This window comes from Coturnix japonica, chromosome 8 (genome assembly GCF_001577835.2).
Source record: "Coturnix japonica isolate 7356 chromosome 8, Coturnix japonica 2.1, whole genome shotgun sequence".
Taxonomy (NCBI): domain Eukaryota; kingdom Metazoa; phylum Chordata; class Aves; order Galliformes; family Phasianidae; genus Coturnix; species Coturnix japonica.
In genome coordinates, this window is record NC_029523.1 from 5,485,041 (window position 1) to 5,500,351 (window position 15,311).

At 45.6% G+C, this 15,311-nt stretch overlaps 1 long non-coding RNA gene across 1 annotated transcript; it reads left to right on the plus strand.

The window, feature by feature from the left end:
- Positions 1–1,705: 1,705 nt before the first annotated feature.
- On the plus strand, positions 1,706–14,773 carry LOC107317301. Its single transcript, XR_001556809.2, has 5 exons — positions 1,706–4,392; positions 5,202–5,339; positions 9,881–10,040; positions 10,193–10,360; positions 13,755–14,773. It is a non-coding gene; the product is annotated as an uncharacterized LOC107317301 (long non-coding RNA).
- The last annotated feature ends 538 nt before the right edge of the window (positions 14,774–15,311 follow it).

Here is a 15,311-nt window from a genome sequence, read left to right on the forward strand (position 1 = left end):
AGGCATAATGGAGAAGAAAAAAGTGTTGTGGTTGGTGCGTAACAGTAACAGTAGTGCCAGGCTGGAGATTAAGCCAGCTCTGCTGAGATTTTACCCAATACTTTCCAGTGGGTCATAAATGCACAAAGTAATCAGGCAAGGACTTTGTCAGAGCACATCTGCTCCAGTGTTTCTGGTAAAAGTACATCCGTTATCCTAATTAAATCATATGGTCTGGCACTGATGATGTGTGAAGGTAAAGCCATCAGTGGCCTGGCCATGTCTTTCAGACAGACCAAGAAGAATGTTGGGCAAGCTAAATCCATTTAATTTCTGGTGCTGCCAGTGCTGGATATGGGTGTATGTGGAAGTGGAGCCCCAGGGATTTCTCTGGGGGCTTCATGTGGACAAAATGATCTCTTTCACTCAAGGAAGCTTATAACATCAAAAACCACTGTAAGAAAATGGTCTCTGTACAAAGCTTACCGAGATGAAAGCTTTCCAATAGCATGTCAGTTAACGTTCCCAAGAAGTGGTTTACCTAAGATTAATAATGCATTTGGAGGAGGGCTGTGAGACAGCCTGCTGCTCCTGTCAAGTCTCCTGCCAGTCTCAGAAGGGAGGAGGTAAGTTGTGTTTTCCTCTTGCTGTTCTGCTTGCATAAAAGTGAACAGGGAAAATAAGAGTAAAATAGTTCCTTCAAGTAGACCAGGTAAGGAGAAAACGTTAGACGAGGTCTAACTGCAAAAAGAAAACAAACCTCTTAATTCACCCGCGTGCTAAGGTGTTGGTAAAAAGGAGGTAACAGATGCCATGCAAAGCTTTATGCATTTGTTTTCTATAGCAGTGCTTTGTTTCCTTTTGGTCCTTGAAGTCTTTTTCAGTGCTGGAAATAAGCAACCACATAGAGAAGGATTTTTCCCTGCTGCTGTGCATGTGTATGAACAGTTTCCAAAAGAGGCTTTTGTGGGGCATCAGATGGCTTTACCTTGGGCTCAATGAGTCCTTCAATTAGGCTTCAATATATTAGTCTCCCTGTCATTTCTACTTAAGATAGTGACATGGGGTGCTCTGATGATATCAACCATTTGTTCCTTCACTGTCAAGTATTTGGGGTGGAAATGTAGCAGGCGGTTAGATTAACATAGAAATATCCTGCTGGCAAGGAAATAAATTGAATGAAGTCAGTGCTGCTCTGAGTGTTGGTAGCTGTGGATGAGTTTTCATGGCTCATTCTGAAGAGCTACTGAGGCACCCAGCACTTCACATATTAAGGCTAAATTACCGCCGTTACATTTATTTCCCAGTTCTCTTTAGTATTTAAAACACGTATTATCCCCACATTGCAAAACTTGAAGTTCTTCATCCGTACCCTGGCATGCAAGAAATGGAAAAGCAGCACCTAAAGTAAGAGAGGATTGTCACATGAACAACTGTGCCTAAAACCGGCTGTGAATAAAAGATGTTCCATGCCATCAGGGAAAGGGAAATCTCCTCTTGGAGCTTCTCAAGGGAAGTGTGGGGACGGGCTTTCTGTGGGGCTTAATCAGATCATGAAAGAAGCTATAAATAGGCAAGCAGTCCCAAGAGATGGCACTTAGCTATGTAGGAAGTCTCTTCCGTGCGGTATTCTTTTAGGAGCAGTCTCAGAGACTGTTAAATATTGAAGGAAATGTGAACTTCAAAAAGTGTTTTTTAATTGAATTATCGTGATAGTCCTAGTGTGTAAGAAGTAGAAAGCACTGAGTTCGACTGCACCAAAAGGAGAGAGATGCCTGGCTAGAACTCTTACTGAGCCCTGCCCCTATTTGGGAGCTCATAGGGTAGCCCAGATCTTTCTTAGGTTATGCATTCTATTGAAATACGAGTTTTTAGGATGTGAATTTTCAAGCCGAAATGTCTGCACATTAAAGAATTCGAGCTTTCAAAGAACTCCAGGTTTTTGCTTACCTCATCTTAAATTGTAAGGATCTGGACTACTCAGAAAACACGAATTTAAGCAGCTTTTCCAAAGGTGGAATCTGGTTTCTTTGTACTGAGAGATTGATCAGAGCTGGTAAACAGGCATTTGGTGCATGGCTAATTATCAGCTATGGAAATATATATATATATTATTAGTTTTTTCCTAAAAGATCATGTTGAGGATTTGAAGTCATAACACGTTTATTGTGGTAACGCAAACTGAAGTCATGTGAATCAAGAGCCATAAGGGTTCCATTAGCACACATGGAAAGCAGGGCTGGATCTGTAATAGCACTGACAGTCCATCCCATTCAGGAGCATTACTGTTTAAAAATTAAACAAACCTCTCAAGTGCCTTAACGTTTAGTTGACAGCGCCAGCACGCTTTAATTTCCATTAAACCTGAAGTTGCCACGCTCTCCATTTTAAATGGAAATAGTGTTCTGCTGATGTCACTGGTGAGCCTTCTTTTCTCCCAGTTAAGATGTTTGTGTTACAGTGACTTCTTGACAGGAAATCCCTGAGAAATACGTTTGTCTTGGTGAGGTGCTTCAGATGCAAATTGCTATACCAGTCAGCCTGTGGGAAGATAAAACCTTTCGCGTGTGTGGTTTATTTCAATGCTGCCCATTTAAATCCAACGTACAGTGCTAGGTGTTGGAATCAACATGGATTCTTTCTTCTTGGAAACCTCTGGGAAGGCTGCTTCTAATTGTGTTGATTTATATATATATATATTTAATGTTATTTCTTGAAGTGATATCTATGGAATGCGTTAGCCACAAACCTGGGAAATCTCCCTTGTTATCTCAGTCTTCTGTTTCTCTTGTTCCCTCCCCTTTCTGTGCCAGGGTACCCAGAGCTGCCCTTCTGCGCTTCATCCTCTCAGCCCCATTGGATGCTCAGTAGGAGCTGCTCAGTGCACTCACACCATGTGTTCTGTCTTCAAAGAGCAGGCGAGAGGCACCCTTCTTTTTGCCTGTTTCAAATGTACCCTTCTGTGTTCCCTGCAAGAAGTCTTCACGCACCTCTCCAGGTATTCAGGGAGAAGTCCGTTTTTCTGTTACCATCAGACTCAGTGCTTTGTGCAGTGGTCCACAGTGAAGCCACCAAGGAAAATGCTTCTAGCTGTGGTTTCCAGCGCAAGAAATGTTGCTAATCTGAGCTTAAAAAATCAAGTTTGGCTGCTGCACAGCACTCAGTTGATTCCTCATTATTTAACACTTCTCTGAAGTTCAGGTCTTTTTTTTTCTCCCTCCTTCAATACAGCCTTCATCCAAAAGATGCTGCCAAATGCTTTACAAGTAATTCAGAAGGCACTGTGCTGGTGAAGTGCTGGGAGGGAGAGGTGCATTCTGCTTTCTGCTCTGTACTTCCACTCTCTTCCTTCTCATTTCTTTTTCCAAGGTTGGCTTGGTATTATGTCACTTGAGATGGACAAGGTTAAGTGAAATCCTGCTTTGGATTTCTGGTGCTCTCCCCTCTGTTTTGTATTAACACTGAGAATTTGTTTCGGTGTTGTTTGTGGCTGAGGCTTTTTTCCCCACCCCCTGCCTGAGATGGCTCAAGAAATGCTGAACAGAGTGCTTAATGATTTCCAGTGTTTTCTCTTGACATTTTAGTTTAGGAGAATGAGCAATGCCTCCGCTGGGGACTTCCCTGGCAGATCCGCGCCTGAACAGCCAGGGCTGGCTTCCAAGAACATTAAATTCCAGCTGCTTTTCCATCCAAGGCAAGGTTAGTTTAGTATCCCCCTTCCTCCCTGTGTCTTTACAGCAGGAGATATTCTAGCCAACGTATTCGTCATGTTTCTGAGCCTCCCTGCTGCTTGATTTATGCAGAGAGGACCAGGGAGAGAGATTCCAGTGTGAACTACCTGCAGGTGTGCAGCAGGGTGCTGCAGTCCATACGGACCCAGCTATGCTGGCTGATCCCCACACGTGGCACCAAAACTGCTTCTTTCCCATTGGCGAGTGCTGTGAGACGCCCTCGGTGCCTGGGAGCACCGCAGAGAGAAGCAGGAGGGTGAGGGATGCTGAGATGGAGATTCCAAACTTGCAGCTGATGTGACTCTCCTCATTACTCCTTGTACTTCACTGTGCTGTTAAACTGTAGATAACTGTATGTAAGGCTTAAAAAAAAACAAGCTATCTTAATGTCCCCTGTGTTGTGCAGTTCATGCGCTCGTTCTGAGGTGAAGCGAGTGACTTATGCCTGTTTTTTTTAAGATAGGTTATGCATATTTGGTGCCTGGCTTAACGCTGCAAGGGACATAATTTTCAGTGGCATAATGGACCGCTTGAGTCTCTCTTGTCAACTGGGAGTTTGAGTATGCAGCGCGTTTGGAAACGCAGCCCATCCCAACCCAGCATCTGGCAAGGGAGGAATCCAGATCTATCAGTCGCTATTTCAACGTGTGACTTCTGCTCGCCTTTGTGCCATCCGAGCGTGGTAAGACATAGCTTGTGTGCTCTCCTGATGTTGGCTTCGTGTGTGCAGCTGCATGCTGAAAGGTACCGCAGTGTTAAGCCTAAAGGTAGCCAGTCTCCAGCTGGTACAAAGTGCCATCGTTCATAGACTGATTGAACTGTGGAAATTTACCCAAGTAGAGGATCAGGTCCAGTGTACACAGCTGGGAACCAAGCTGAGCTCAGTAACTATCTGTGCTCAGTGCTCTGCACCGGCCAACTGGGTTGCACACCATTTTCTTCATGGTAGCAGTGTGTCCATCAATGTCCTCTTGTTCACTTGGATCCATGTTGTCTCCCATTGCTCAGTCCCTTCTCTTCTGCTTTCCCCTCTAACTAAGCAATGTCCTACAGACAGCAAGAGAGCTAGACACAATAGATGAAAACTGATCTGTTTTTGAGATGTTTCAGGGGAAAACGTTTCTGCCCTTACACTTGAACTTCTCTAAGAGTGGTTATATTCCATTACACGTCTCATCCTTGTTTGTGAAATGAGTACAAGCCATGCTTGGTGTGAGTTCAGAAGAGAAAAGAAATGGATAGTGAGGGAAGATTGTTCCTCACTCACAGCATTATTGTAAGCAAGGAAATTTAAAGGAGGTTTTGCTTTAGGTCCTCTTGACTCCGACTTTGTGTTCATATTTTTTTTCCTGCTAAAGATCTGTTTTTCCTGTCTAAAGATCTGCATGAAGACCCAAACCTCTGAAATGCTTTCGAGTCGATCTTTCTTTGCCCCTGTGTATTCAGCCAGCCTGGTAAAATGTTTTGTTTCTCTTTCTTTTTTTTTTCCAGAGTCTATGAGATCATTCAAGTACGGAGACTTGGCAGCCTCCATGTATGTTTCAGTTTCAGACTAAGTGTTGTTCTGGCTGAGGATAAATTATTTGGTGTGTTACATGAGGATTTGCTGCTTTATCTGGCCTGAATAAGGTTGGTTTATTATCAGCACCCCGTCATGATTTACGCTGGGCTGCAGTTTTCTGTCCTTCAGAGTTTTCCATGTTTTACTGCCTAAAAGTACAGGCATTTCTTTTAAACAATCTGGTAATAGGAAGGATTCTAAGTAGAGAGTTAATATGATTGGAAAGTCAAAGAAGGCAGCGCAAAACAAAGGAGAAAATAGAAAAGTAATGGTGGGGCCATTGCTTTCAAGAAATGGGCTTACAAGGCAAATGTTTCCTTGGGCTTAATTGGTCACTTACAGCTCATGTATAGGGTTGAATATTCACTCTAAACAGTGCAGACTCCAGAAAAGCTGAATAAGAATTTTCATATATGAGACATTCTTGCTGGAGATGGGATTTTTAACTTTTATTTTTAAACTTAAAAGCAGGAGCAATGGTTTGTGGTCGTTGTCAGTTCAGAAGGTGGGTTCATTTTATAGACACAAGACTTGAAGTCTGTTACAAAAAGATCCCTGCTTGAACTGTGCTGAGTTGCCAGGGTCATACGTGCCATCTGCATCATACGTGCAGAGGCTGAGCTCTCTGCCCCTGTGAACTGCACAGAGTGCTGAAGGGGTGCATTAATGAGCATTACAGATTGATTTACAGCACCTGGGTCCCACTTAATAGTGCTACAAAGAGTAAAACATCTGTATATCCCATTGCTTTGTCTTTTAGAGAGTACATGTGCCATTCACAGTGCAAGTCTGTGCTTCCTTTGTGGACAGCACTTGAGAAATGCTAAAAGCTTAAGGATACAACGTATACGTATAGCTTCCACATGCTGTTGATTATCTTGACCCATCTTTCACATCAAAAGAGTCAGGAAACCAAGATGTTACTGTTCATCACACGTAGGAATGCACTGTTAAAGCTGTGTGCTTACAAAAGAAAAAGTTGTTCATCCTTTGGCCTTGTTTCAAAGCAGAAAACAAGAATGTGGATGTCTGTGTGAAAGAGCCATCAGAGCAGTCTGCTGTTACTGCTGGGTAGAGAGGATTGTGGAGACAAAGGCAGCAAACCTTTCTTGAACAGAAGAAACACGATTGTAGAATCGCAGACTGGTTTGGGTTGGAATGGACCTTAAAGCACACCCAGCTCCAGTCCCCCTCCATGAGCAGGTTTGCCCACCACCAGAGCAGACTGCCCAAAGCCCCACTAGAAACGTGAATGTCTGAACAGGAAAACTTCTCATTTAAGTTTAAAAAGTAAAAATAAAAGTACTGACTTCAAATTGTGTGATCTTACAGAAGGGTGGGGCTGCCAGCTGTGTGTTGGTCAACCGAAGGGCTCCGTCTCTGGTTCCTGTTTAGTCTCAATGCAGGCCTTGTGCTGGCAGGGCAGAACCTAAATGAGGTGCTACTGAGCTGAGAGCTCTTGGTTCTGGGTTGCTGGGAGCCCTGAAGTTCAGGACTGGGATTTTGTTTTGTTTGCACACTTGGGATAAAGTGCTGGAGTCGAATCTTGGCTTGTCTTTGTCAGGAGCTTTAGCTGCTGCCGTGTTTAGCCTTTGTGTGGGTATCTTTCCAACGTTCAGTGCGTCGCAATTAAGTCAGCATCAGAAGCTGTGAGATGAAAGATGAGTGTGAGGGGAAAGAAAAACAAAGCAATAACCAAAGACTGCTGCCAATAGGAAGAAACACCACCAAACGATTGGCAAAGTACCCTGTGGCTTCTTTTGTGCAGTCCCTCATTGCAGTAAAGCACCTCTTGGGTTGTTCTTCACCTACTGGTTGTAAATCCTAATGCTTGCATTCCCAGAGCCTTGGGAACCTCACAGCAACCTCTGCTCTCCTGGAGTCCAACTGCTGGGCACGTGAAGCAGACAGAGGAGTCAGCAAAGGATGTGGCCTGGAAAGGGAGACCTCAGTGTGGTGGAGGGCCCTTGCCTTGAGAGAGAAGCCTACAGGCCCTGTTTTAAAACAAAATACTAACGCATTCAGCGTTCCCTACTTTGCTCCAAATCACTGCAGCCGTGGTATGCATGAAGCTGTTAACTGTTGTGTCTTTTGAAATGTGCTTTAAAATGTGCCTGGAGGTTTGGGGAATTTCTTATTTTTGATTTTTTTACTTGTTTTTTTTTTTTTTTAACTCCCGCTGAAATGCTGCGCTGTTTATATTTAAGCAAAACCTCCGGCAGGAATGAATAAAATCAAAGGGCATCATCTTGCAGGGCAGATTGGCGGCTGACAGATATGCCTGGCTGAAGGAGCCTTTTCACAGGGAACAGGGGTAGGCAGAGCCTGGGGAACAGAGCAGCCCCTTTCCCTATCTCTGCTGACTCCCTTTCCCATGTTATTGCCCCAAATCTGTCTCCTCTGCTTGAAGTACATATCAAACACAGGGTGACAGAGCAGCAGTGGCAGTTCCAGCAGCATCAGAAGTTGTTCTTGTTTGGCAGGGAAGCCTGTCCGGCCCCTTGGCTGCTCGCTCCCCTTTGCTCTCCAAGAGCAGCAGTGCCGTCTTGCACTTTGCAGAAGCTGCTCCTTCTGTTTTCCAGTGGAATATCTGATGCGATTTCAGTTTCCGCACTATAACGCTGCTTCATTCGAGCGCAGTTTTTAGCAGCCTGTTTTCACTCAGGAATGTGGGGAAGTTCTGAGGGCTTTTTCCTTTGTTAACACCCTGGGTCAAGCGACCTGTGTTGTTTCATCGGACAGAGGCATAACTTTGGCTGCAAGTGCATGGGGTTTGGTAGGAGTTCCTACCTTGGTGCAGGAAGGAATCCAACCAAATAAAGCTCATTCCTTGCTATGCCTATGGCAAAGGTGGTATGAGAAGTGTTTTGTGTTCTTTTTGCATCCTTGAATTGCACAGTGAAGACCCATGTGAATTCTGGCAATGGGCCCTTTGGCTTTTTTTGTATTAGGATCTTATACACCCACACTAAGTTTTCCTGCCTCTTCCACCCTGGAAATCCAGGCTATCTGAGGGAGCTCTGTACAGTGCTCCCGCTGACATTACCTCCAGGTCAGGCTATTAGCATGAGCAGCAGCGGGGAGTCTGTGCTTGGATGGGGCCCTTGGTTTCAGGCTCATGTTTACCATCTTGTCAGCTGGTTCTAACTGATCGTAGGAAAAACACTGGATGCTGCGAGAGGCTTTTTATTAAGGTCATCTTCTGGTGTTGGTGGGTCGAGTGGTTTTTTGGTTTCTTTTGCAACAGGAGTTTTATGCTCCTCCAATTCACTGTGTTTTAAATGAGATAAATGCATGATTTGTTAACCTGGTCTTTAATTCAGGGACTGGAAAGCTGTCCCTTTGGTTTGTAAAGCAAAAGAAAAGCTCCTTGCCCAAGGAGGCTGTGGATGCCCCATCCCTGCAGGCATTCAAGGCCAGGCTGGATGTGGCTCTGGGCAGCCTGGGCTGCTGGCTGATGACCCTGCACACAGCAGCAGGCTAGAACCAGATGAGCATTGTGGTCATTTTCAACCCAGGCCATTCTATGGTTCTGTGATTTGTGCAGGACAGTGGAGGAAAGAAGTGTCTATCAATAGTTGTGCTGGAAGGAGCTCAGGTAGGAAGGAAAGGAGCTATCTAGATGTCCTGTGGGGAAGTCAATGGCTGTGCACATCTCCTTACTCTTTCTGCTTTCTCTCCCAGCTGGTCTTTCCGTGGTATTATTGCTATAACAAATCCAGCCCTCACTTTTCAAGGGAGAACAAAGAACACCAGCAGTGCCCTTCAAAAAACGTGCACGTACCTTTTCCCACTCACCCAAAAAAGAGTGGGGATGGAGAACATGAAAGACACAAAGCCCTTATGTTCTCCAAGCCCCATGTACCTCCAGTACACAGTAAGCCTCTGCTCCCATTCCAAACCAAGCTAAAATTATCCTTCTGAAGTCTTTCCTAGACAAGCTTTTGTTACATGACTCTTTTGGACAAGCATCAATCTGTTTCCCAAAAGCCTGTCTTCCAAGAATGGCTTAGTGTTGGCTTTGGGGCAGGTGATTGGTTTCTCTGCTGTAGATGCTGCTTTCTGGTGTAGCCCATCACTGCAGCATGCTGCAAAATGGCAGTCTGAGCATCCCTGAATGCTGGAAGTTTAACCACAGCTGGAGCTGGTTCTTTGAATCCTGTTGGGTCTGTTTGCATGGAGTTGTTTCAGCTGATGTGGTGCTGCTTAGAAAAACACTGAGGTTCCATACAGAAGCACTTATTTCCCTCATCTTTCAAAGGCAGCTTTAGCCTGTGAGTTTTTAACATCTTCAAAATCTGTTGGTATTTATGGCAGGAGTTACTCACAGTCGCTGTTTTGAATGACCTCATGTTGTCCCTCACCTTTACCAAATGGCAGACAAAGCAAAGTGCACTTCTATAGGGAACTTTGATGCCAGGGTGGCTGTATGGGTGGGACGCAGTGACCTGAGGAGCCCTCCAGGCCTTGCTCTGCCTTTAAGTGGTTCTATTTTATTATCTTTTTAAACCCTGAGCTGGCTGATTTAGCATCCTAAAGATGACAAATGCATTTCTAGGCACAGTTTTTAGCTGCATTTGATATTGGGTTCTTTGTCTTCCCTTTCTAGGTAATTAGAAAACTCTTCCACTCCTCCAGATGAGGCATTACTGTGTGAGTAATGAGCTTCTCTGCCCTGTGTCAGAGTGCCTTCTCTCAGTGCTGTCTGGATTTCTGACCATTGAACAAGAAGTGTCCATTGTGCTTCTAGTTTTTCATTAATTTTGAAGGTAATACCTGCATCCAAACAGCTGTTTTCATTGGCCTGAATTTCTAAGCTACCAATAAATTTCCCTCCCGATTTTTAACCCTTGCAGGCCTTTGGGATTTGGTTATTCCAAGAGTTCTTGTTTGGGTTTGTGGACTGTTTTTTTTTCTCCAGGACAGGAGTTTTCCCATCTAGCTGGAGCAGCAACACTGAATGGGAACGTCTGGCTTATGTCAGAGCTCCACCAGTGCAGACCTCCCTCACGAAAGCCACAGTGATGTCACATCCAGCAGCACAGGAGGGGATCAGAGCGTGCTCCTACCAGGTCGGCACAGCCCTGAGGTATGTGATGGAGTAGGGTTCTGCACTGAGGCAAAGAACTGCCTGATGTTGGCTCTGATCATTTGGTTACTTCTTTGAATATAAATGTACACATGTATGTCCTTGAACAACTGGTTGGGTGTTGTTTTTTTCATGCTATTAAAAGAACAATAATTTTGTAAGGGAGTTTTGGTTTTTTACACATTCCTTTTTTAATCCTCAGTGAGTTCCCTTTTTGCTGCAGAGCTAAAGCTTTGGTCCTGGGTTCATTTAGAAGCTTTGTGCTTTACTCGTCTTCGTGTTTATGGAGTATCAGTGGATTAACAACAACCAAAGACAAAAGCAGTAACAATTGACCTCCAGAGCTGGCCATGTCTTTCTTTTCCCCTTCCTCTTTGTCCTCATCTTTTCACTGTAAAGAAACAGAGTAAAACATTCGGTGTTTGCTTCCAGGTGATCTGTTCTTTTTCACCCTTCTCCTCCTCTCCCTGGGGATGGAGGCCCCCACCATCCTTTGAGATGTCAGGAATTCTAGGCGAAGATTTATGCATCAGCATAAAGAGGCATTAGACCGTGCAGTGAAGGTCAGACATATGGTAGCAATGATTGCACAGCCCTGTAAAGCAGCTTCCCTGCAAAGCACGGGATGCGTTGCAAGAAGTCGTTCCTTGGTAGCAAAATACTTAAAGATGACTTTGTGTCCTGGCCTGGTCAGGTATGTGCTGCATACAGCTAGGATGGGACCAAACAATGCTGTTTTCCTTTCCCAAAGTAAGTTAAATTCACTTCTGTATGGAAACGAGATTGAAGCCCATGTTTTCTTTCTCTCCTGACTCCACTCCATTAGCAGTTGAGAATAGCAGCTCCTCAGGTCTCTGGTAATGCAGTCTTCACCTCAAATAGGGATTCTAAAATATTTAAGCATTTCTCTCCTGAGGCTTCTTGCTTCCTATTTGTTTCTTGTTGCTAAGCAATGCATTTATACCCCCCAAATTAAAATTTACAGCTCTCAAATTGTCCCTCAGCCTTATTCTCCAAACCTCACATCTGTAATGGCTTTTCCATCTGCCACTTTTCCCAGGCCGCCCCATCCATCCTCCAGTCTGCAGAGGAAAAAGCCTTGTGGTGGAGGGTGTTTTCCCCCCCTTTTTTTTAGCCTCCATCTGTAATTAATTTTCTTGCAAAGCCACATCTGTCTGCATGGGGCAGGGGAAGCGGGGAAAGCGAGGTAAAAAGTGAAGTCACTCTCTCCCTTTCCCAGTAAAAAGCAGCATTTGGCAAATGCCATTGTAGTTCCTCAGGGTTGTTTTAGTCTTTCCCTTCCATTCTCCTGCCCTCAGCACCCCTTTCTCCAGCGCAGTCAAACAGAAAGGTGCAGTGCTGCTGGTGCTCAGCTGTAGTTCTGCCAGCGTGGAGCCTTGTGGGTTTGGTCTGTGCTGCAGCCCACATCTGACACTGCAGTGTGTTTCTGCTGCTTTAGTTGCTGCAAACGCTGCTGGCGTCCTCCGGAAAACTTCCTTCTGTCAATATTTGAATTTTCAAAGCCGTGCTAAATAGCTGCCGTGATGTTTCTCTTTGAAAGACCAAGAAATAGCTACAGTGGTCCCAGTCAATATCCCTTCTCTACCATCACTCAGTGCAGCTGTTCCAGAAATTTTAATGTTCTGCAGACCACCAGGGAGCTTCAAACAAGAGCGGGACTGGCTGTGAGGCTGGTGGCCTGCCTGCTGCAGGAAGGGAAGGAGAAAGGAGAAAGAACCTGCTGTCTTGGCCCGCCCAGGATGAACCCATAGCACCAGTGGCTGGAGTCCTGGTGAAGATGCTCTTCTTTGGAGCATGTGATCTTCCTGGCTTCCCCCTTGAGAGCTGTCATTGGAAAAGATGTCCTTCTCTTCTGCCTCTGGAAGCAGCTGGCAGAGGTCCCAGAGCCCAGCCTTCCATCGGGTCGCTATCCTTATCCCATTACATCACCTGCCACCAGCACATTCCAACTCCTCCAGCTTCCTTCAGATTGAAAAAGCAATCACAGTTTAGCAGAGGGCGGCAGTCATCCTATAGAAAAGCCCTTGAAGTGGGCAATGGTGAGGAAAGCTCTCTATTGAGCAGGCCTCAGCCCAGCCCACAGCCCAGCTTCTGCTTCACCATAACATCATGAGCTGAGAGATGCTGAGCTGGGGAAGGAATGCTGACCCTGGGGAGTCCAAGTCTCTGCTCTCAGCCTCTGGGCTTGGCTGCTTACAGGACTTGCAACAGGTTTGTAATGGAAAGTAACATTACACTGGTTCCTTGTGCAGGAGAAACATGGAAACCTTAAGCCCTGTGGGAAATCAGACCCTCGGATACCTTTGGGCATCTGGGTTTCCACCTTGTTGTGCTTGAGCTTGAGCTGGATCCTAGTTGGAACACAACTGTTGTCAGCCGTGCTGACCTGAGTGGCCAGCACCTCATTGCAGCTGCCACAGTGGTTATGCAGCCGGATGGTGAATTAGATGGAGTAATTAATCCGTGTTAAATATACCTCCTTTTCTTTGCCAGATTACTTTTAACCAAGGTCATTTCTGCAGTTCACTTTACAACAGCCTGGGCAGCTGCACAGTACTGGCACAACCTGAGGACTGGTAATAGGGATGGGAGGACCAAAGGCACACTACTTACCACCCTACCACCCAGCATCAGAGGAAGGAGCTTTGGATTCCCTGATGAAGGATTATTGCTCTGCAGGAATCCCACCCACCAAACCTGGAGCAAGTCTCAAGCCCCTGAAACCCTCCAGTCATCCCCAGACCAACATAACAATGTCTTTCTGGTCTCCCTGTTTTAAGACATGTCATTTTAATGCTGCCTATGGGAGGAAGAAGGGAGCACAGGGACGGTCAGGCTACTGAACCTCAAGGTGCTGAGGACATGAATCTGATTCCAGCATGAAATGACCCAAATCTGAAAAAACACTGACACCCTGTGGAGGCATATGGAGGGACATAGTGCAGATCTTACTGGCCCTTGTTGATACTATAGGGTTAATAATTGTTATTTCATGTCCTGTTTTAGACGGGCCATTTTTTTTCCCAACTTCTTCCAAATTCTTCTTGTTAAAAAGTCATTAAGAAAAAACGTTGTTTACCTCTTCTCAATTAGAACGGATTCATTCGTTAAGAAGAGCATTTCTTGGCGTGAGGAGTGAATATTCTTGAATATACAAAGAATGTACCTGAAATGGAGTGGGTTGCACACAGGCTGTTCTTCTGCACACTTAGAATCATAGAATATCCCAAGTTGGAAGGGACCCATGAGGAGCATTGAGTCCAACTCTAAGCTGGGGCTGATCATGTGTGCTTTATGACAGTGCTTCTGGGCAGAGACTGCCTTGGGCTGCCAGAGCCATCACTGACAGAGGTGTATTTGTATTTCCTTTCAGTTGTCTCCCGGATTTACTGCCTCGAAGCTGTGCCATGGTCGCCTTCCGATCAAAAGCAGGTAGATAAATCTGCTCCATGTTCTGCAATGACTGCCTGCTGCCCTGAAGGAAGCATGTCATGTCTGTAAGGAAGCGTTTCAACCTGCAGCCGCGGAGTACAAACAGCATCAATCAGTCCTTTCAAACAAAGGTTGGGTGAGTTTGGGTGGTCTCCCCTGGCAGCAGGAGAGGAGCTGGTAGCCTTTGGCATGAAAGCAGCCCTAGAACCTCGGCAGTCTCACCATCAAGTTGGGGTCAAGATTAAATTACTCCAGGAAAGAAAATAAAAGCCATGCACAAAGTAAAAGGCCCCACAGTCAGCTCTCAGCCTGTCTGACCTCTCTTAAAAGCACTGAGCATGCTTACAAGGAGCTGGCTTGAAGAATGAAGCACTTCCGTGCTGTGAATCAGATAAGACTTGTGCTGATAAAAGGAAAAAAAAAATGCCATGACTGCTGACAGCCTCAGCAAGCGATAGGAGGAACCTGTGGGGCCTCTGTGCAATGTACTGCCTTTGCTCTGCAGTCAGATAGGAGTTGAATATCTTTATTTGGGTTAATACTGACGTACGGGACGGGAAGGAAAGCAAAGATACAGAAACCTGCTCAGGCTGACTGGCACACTGCTGAGGTGCAGGGACTCCTTGCAGTCTCTCAAGTGAAAGGGATTGGGTTTGTCTTGAGGGACTTCCAATAGTACTCCTGTTTCAGCCCAGTCTATCTAACGCTTCTATTGTTTCTAGCAATAAAAGCAAAATGCTCCTCTATTGTGGCACCCTCTTCCTTTTCTTCCTTTCTCCCAGGTTGTGCTGAGCCCTCATCTTTTAAGCAGGACTTACTGCCACATACACAGGGATTTTTCCACCTTGGATTCTACCTTTCAAGCACTGATCACACCCACTGATGCTTCAGGACACAACCAGGCCAGACTTGCACCTTGCTTCGAAAACACTCTGAGACAATAAAAGAAGACTTTTTAAATCCCCTTTCATTCCCTTGCTGCAAAGCTTGAAAGCACAGATGAACCACCTGGTTTTGTTGGGGTTTGTGTGTTTAGCGATGCTCGGAGCTGTGAGGGTGCAATGCTTGGAGCTGTTAGTGTGCAATGCTTGGAGCTGTTATGGGTGCAGTTCGCTTAGGAGCTGTTGTGGTGCATATGCTTTGGAGCTGTTGTTAGTGTGCAATGCGTGGAGCTGTGAGTGTGCAATGCTTGGGAGCTGTTAGTGTGCAATGCTTGGAGCTGTTAGTGTGCAATGCTTGGAGCTGTGAGTGTGCAATGCTTGGAGCTGTTAGGGTGCAATGCTTGGAGCTGTTAGGGTGCAGGGCTCGGAGCTGAGGCTGTTTGCATTCACTTGCAATATTGCAAGCTGTGCTGTGAGGATGCACAGCGTTGCACCAACCTAGCAGGGCTGCTGTGCACAAGGAAGGTTGCATCCCAAGTACAAAGCCGCTGTAGTTAAGGCTGTATTGTATTGTATAGCCAGTAACGGGCTGCACTGAGCGCTGTGCTGTTGGTGCA